This window comes from Manacus vitellinus, unplaced genomic scaffold (genome assembly GCF_001715985.3).
Source record: "Manacus vitellinus isolate BGI_N305 unplaced genomic scaffold, ASM171598v3 scaffold_50_pilon, whole genome shotgun sequence".
Classification (NCBI taxonomy): domain Eukaryota; kingdom Metazoa; phylum Chordata; class Aves; order Passeriformes; family Pipridae; genus Manacus; species Manacus vitellinus.
Genome location: NW_021940612.1, coordinates 1,298,975 through 1,304,439, shown reverse-complemented (window position 1 = coordinate 1,304,439; position 5,465 = coordinate 1,298,975).

Below are 5,465 nucleotides of genomic sequence, written 5' to 3'. Positions count from 1 at the left end.
GTTGAGTCAGATGAATGTTATCCATACCAACATTTAATATTCCAGTTTTGCTCGAGTTTTTTTTTGTTTGTTTTAATGAAAACCATGTAAACATCGATCGGAAAGAAATCGCACACACGATCTTCAAATAAGGAAACAAATATGTAAGACATAGTTCAAGAAGATGTCACTACTTTACTTCGGGCTATGGAGAGGCCAACTTTAACCTATGAATAAACAGCCAAATATAACATTATACTTATCCGTAGGTATTTAAGAAAATGCCCATCTTAATTTATAAGATCTCTTTTTTTAAAAAGATCCAATTATTGAGAGTTTAGCAGTTAAAAGGCATCAAGCTGTGCTAGTAACTGTTTTAACACAGAAGTCAGAAGTCATGTAGACAAACATTTCTGGTTTCTACTGAACTTTTTCCTTGCACTTCTCAAGACAGAAATGCATTATTAGCATTTAATATCCACTGGAATGGTAAAAAGCAGTCAATTCTTAAAAAAAAATTCTTAAAAAAGACAAGTCACATTTACAATAAAAGCATTCTCAAACTATCTAACAGTTTTGGGGTTTTTTACTTTGCGTCCTTTGTGCCAAGGATTTGAAATACGGCTAGTATGGTTAGTAACCTGGTTAATCACTTAAGTTTGGTCATGACTGCTTTTCACAAAAAAATACAAATACGAATTCTTTCATTTTCCAAACAGATATGAAGTAGTTTGCAATCCATCATTATTTTTTCCCCAAAGAACAGAACATTTACTGCCTCAACTCCTAGCACGCCACTTAAAAAGAGAGATGTAAAAACTTTTACTAACTTTGTGTTTAGTCTACACAAAGAAATAGCCAATGAAACTAACAGCAAATAATTTTCTTTTTACTAACATATCCATACTCAAAGGTATCTTGGTTAAAAATGTCATAGCAATCTAAGAAAATATTAGCGATGTCACACTAAGACAGCTTGCAGAAAAAAAAGAAAGATCAAATATCCTGTTTGTTTACAGGCTATGCCTTCATGCAGATACAAAAGCTTAGCCACAAGCATTATTTAATATCAACACAACAGTCATGTCTGCCCTATGTTTGATCACCACGGCTGGGCTTCAGAACGAATATTTGGGAAGGGCTCTACCCACGTTTGTTGCAAGCGCACTGGTGGCTAAAAAGGCCAATACGAGATAGGCATGACTGGTTGCAAAAGGCACAGCAGAAAGACTCCTTAGGTGGTATATTCTGCAAGACACGATTCTTTCTGCGTTGCCTTTTCTCCTCAAGGGTGATCCTGCGTGCGTTCTCAAAAGCATCAGCAGCGTTACAGATGGTGTGTCTCCAGGCCTCCTGGTTGGAGGCCAGAGTAGACCAGTTATGATGATCAATATGTTTTAACTTAACAGCAAAAGACAACAGCATTAAAAAAACTGGTATAGACAAGACATTTAGATTTAATAAAATGTTCAGTTTTCACACGCTTTCTAAGATTGCAGCATCAACAATTATGTCAAATTGTGCTCTGAAAAATTTGAAAGACTATGTTTGACATTAACAGCAAAGTTAATCAGCTTACACTATATTTAAAGCTTCTGTGACTATTACTTCTTACTATTTGACAGACGAAGGCATATCACCAGATCCTGTCATTACACAGATTATATGGTCGTGCAGCAAAGACACATAAGATATCCTCAGATGATAGTATAGGTTGATTAAAAGTTACGGCTTTAGCTCTTCCTTTTGTTAAATCTGCAGAACTTTACGTTTCTTACTGATACGATCAATTACGGCGTGACTATGACCTACGGTGCCTTTATCACCAGGGTGCAGGATGGGGAGGGGAGGGACTGCCCCTGCTCTTCAAACACCCTTCCCACAGCCACGGCACCGCCGCTGACGGTCTCCATTTCGCCACAGACCCCCGTAAGGGTTAAACACGCTGACGCCGGAGCTCAGGGGAGGAGTCGGGGTATGGAAAGGGAGAGAAAAATGGAGAAATAAAGAAGGCAGCTGCCGGGGACTCACCTGCAGCGGCTGCCACCTGCGCAGCCGGAGAGCCCCGCTCTCCCTCGGGCGGCTGCGGCCAACGGGAGCAGGGAAATTAACCATTATCATGATAATAATTAAAGTGAAAAAGCCCGGAAAGCGTCTCCGCCCCTCCCGGCCCGCGCGGTGCGGGGTAAGGACGATCCCTGGCACGGAAGCTCTGCTGGGGCAGAGCAGGAACCCTTCTCAGGCAGCTCGGCGCCGGGGAACACCCCGAACCTCCTGCCTGTCCAGCGAGAAGGGAATTTTCCTCCCGACGCGTTCAGGAGAAGGCCGAGGAGTAGCGTGGAGAAGAGGGGTCCCCCGCCGGAGCCCCGCGCTCCGCGGCAGGGGCGGTGGGAGGCGGGCGAGGCGCCGGGTCCAGCGCCGGCTCCTCGCCTGTCAGGCCCCCTCCGTCCGCTCCCTCCCGCCCCTCTCACCTGCCGCGGCCCCGCACGCCGACTGCTGCCCCTCGTACGCGCCAGCAGGGGGGGCGCTCCCCGCCCCCAGCTTTTCTCCGCGCCCGCCGCTTCCTCAGGGACTGCCAGACACGCCGCCGCTCCTGTTTAGAGAGGAAGCGGCCACCATGTTACTTTCTCCCCCTCCAACGCCTACAGGCTGGTCCAGGGCCCGCCCCGAAAGGAGGCGGTGGCGCCGGGGCCGAGAAGCCGTGCTGCTGCGGCCAGGGGGCGCCGGCGGGAGCAGCCGGAGTAGCCTGTGGTCCGGTCCCGCCTACCGGGCACCTGTGGCGGGGAGGCGGAGTGGCTGGCCCGGCATACCCTTCCAGGCAGGCAGCGGGGGGTGGCTTACTCGGGGTGCCTGTGCGGCCGCTGCGGCTTCTGTGAGGGTGTTGGGTTGTACCAGGAAAAAAGTAATGGCAGAAAGGGAACTTGGTATGTCAGAGAATTACAGAAGATTCTGAGTTGGAAGGGACCCACAAAGATCATCGAGTCCAACTCAGCCCTGCACAGGACCATCCCCAAGAGTCACACTACGTGCCCGAGAGCATTGTCCAAATACTTCTTGAGCTCTCTCAGGCTTGGTGCTGTAACCACTTCCCTGGGGAGCCTGTTCCAGTGCCCGACAACCCTCTGGATGAAGAACATTTTTCTAATATCCAGCCTAAACATCCCCTTTAGGCCATTCCCTTGGGTTCTGTCATTGGTCACCACAGAGAAGAAATTAGTGTTTGCCCCTCCTCCTCCCCTCATGAGGAAGTTTTGACTGCAATGAGGTCTCCCCTCAGTCTCCTTTCTCCAGGCTGAACAGACCAAGTGACCTCAGCTGCTCCTCAAACAGCTATGGTCATCTCAGCCACCTATCCAGATGAGACTGTGCATTTCATAGGTGACTCTCATTAACCAAATAGTGCTCGTCACATTTTCTGGAATATATAAAAGTGTGAGGTGATAGACAGGCTCAGAGGGGCTTGCCTTGGGTAAAAGGAAGGTGGTGGATATAGTTTTTCTATATTTTAGTGAGGCTTTTGATGCTGTCCCTTGCAGCATCTTCCTGGACAAGTTGTCCACGTGTGAGAGAAGGCTCACAGTGCCCTGGGTAAAGAATTGGCTGAAGGGCAGAGATCTAAGGGTTGTAGTGTATGCGGCTACATCTGGCTGGTTATGGGTCACCAGCAATGTTCCTCAGGGTTCAATTCTAGGGCCAATACTATTCAACATTTTTATCCATGATCTGGATGCAGGAGTTGAAACCATGATTAGTGTGTTTGCTGATGATACTAAACTGGAAGGTGCTGTTGATTCTCTTGAGGGACAAGAGGCCTTGTGGAGCGATATGGATAGATTGGAGCATTGAGAAATACTCAGTGGCATGACATCTAACAAGAACAAATGCCAGATTCAGCATCTAGTACGGAGTAGCCCTGGACAAAAGTACAGACTGGGAGAGGAGTGGTTGGAGAGCAGTCCTGCAAAAAGGGATCTGAGATGCTGATTGGCAGCAGCTCAATGTGAGTCAGTAGGGTGTCCAGGCAGCAAGGAGAGCAAACCCCATCAGGCAGAGCATCACCAGCTGGCCAAAAGAGAGGATCATCCCACTGTATTCAGCATTGTTGAAGCTTCACCCTGGGTCCTGTGTGCAGTGCTAGGCCCCACAATTTAAAAAGGGTGGGAAGGTCCCTGAATGTGTCCAGAGGAGGGATAAAAAAACTGGTGAAAGGGCTGGAAGCAGTGTCCTGTGAGGAGTGGCTGAGATGTCTGGGTTTGTCTAGTTTGGAGAAAAGGAGTTTGAGAAGTGACCTCATTGCGCTTTACAGGTTCCTGAGAAAAGGAAGTAGCGAGAGAGGTGCCGATCTCTTCTCTCTGGGACCCAGCAATAAGATGCATGGGAATGGCTCAAAGCTGCACCAGGGGAGGTTTAGAGTGGATGTTAGGAAGCATTTATTTACTGAGAGGGTGGTGAAACACTGGAATTGACTCCTTAAAGAAGTGATCAGTGCCCCAAACCTGTCACTAAGAGGCTTTTTTATGGTGCCCTCAATAGGGGGGTCTAACTTTTAGTCAGCCTGGAAGATGTCAGGCAGTTGGACTAAATGATCAATGTAGGTCCCTTCCAATAGGAACTATTCTATTGTATTCTATTGTATTCTATTGTATTCTATTCTATTCTATTCTATTCTACCCTGAGGTGTCTTCCTTTCTGGCTGCAGATTTCTATTATCTCTTGGCAACTCTGACATCCATCAGACATTCCACTGTGTCAGTTCTATTCACTAACCCATTAGGAAACTCAAGGGGTGTTTTAATGTGTTCAATTTTTTCCTGAATTTTTGAGTTGAATAAGGTACCCTAAAAAGTCACTGAGCAGCAGATCTGTCATAAAAAATGAGATAACCATCCTTTTGGTAGCACTTAGTTACTATATTGCTCATGCCATCATTAAATTCCACTTATCCAAAGGAAAGAATGAGGCAAAGAAAAAGGCAGCTAATTTATGTATTTTTGAATCTCTTTCACCCAGAGAGGCTGGCTCTCATCCTTGCATCTAAAATAATAGTGGGGTCTTTTTCCTGGAATACCATGATTTTCTTGATCCATTCTGCTGTTATTATCTTTGAACTGGAGCATCAATTTTTTTTTTCTCAAAATTAGTACTTCATAGTATGCATATGCCAGGAAGCTTGTGACTGATCTTGAAAATTTATAACTGAAGAATTTTATGTTATAGCAAATAATTCTGTTTAATTTCAATCTGAGTAGCAAAAAAGCCCTCTGTTCAATATACTTTCAGGTAATTTTCAAGAATTGTCTTGACTTTGATTAGTCACCAATTGCCAAATCTACAACTCCAGGAGGGCCTGATCCTTTAACCTAGTTGGAGCAAATACTTTGTGTGCTTTGGGTGTCTGTGACATGCACAGGTGAGGATTTATGCAGATTGAGTCTGTAATAAGTTTACTTTGAGTCCTTGGGTATAAAAATATGGCAAATATGGGC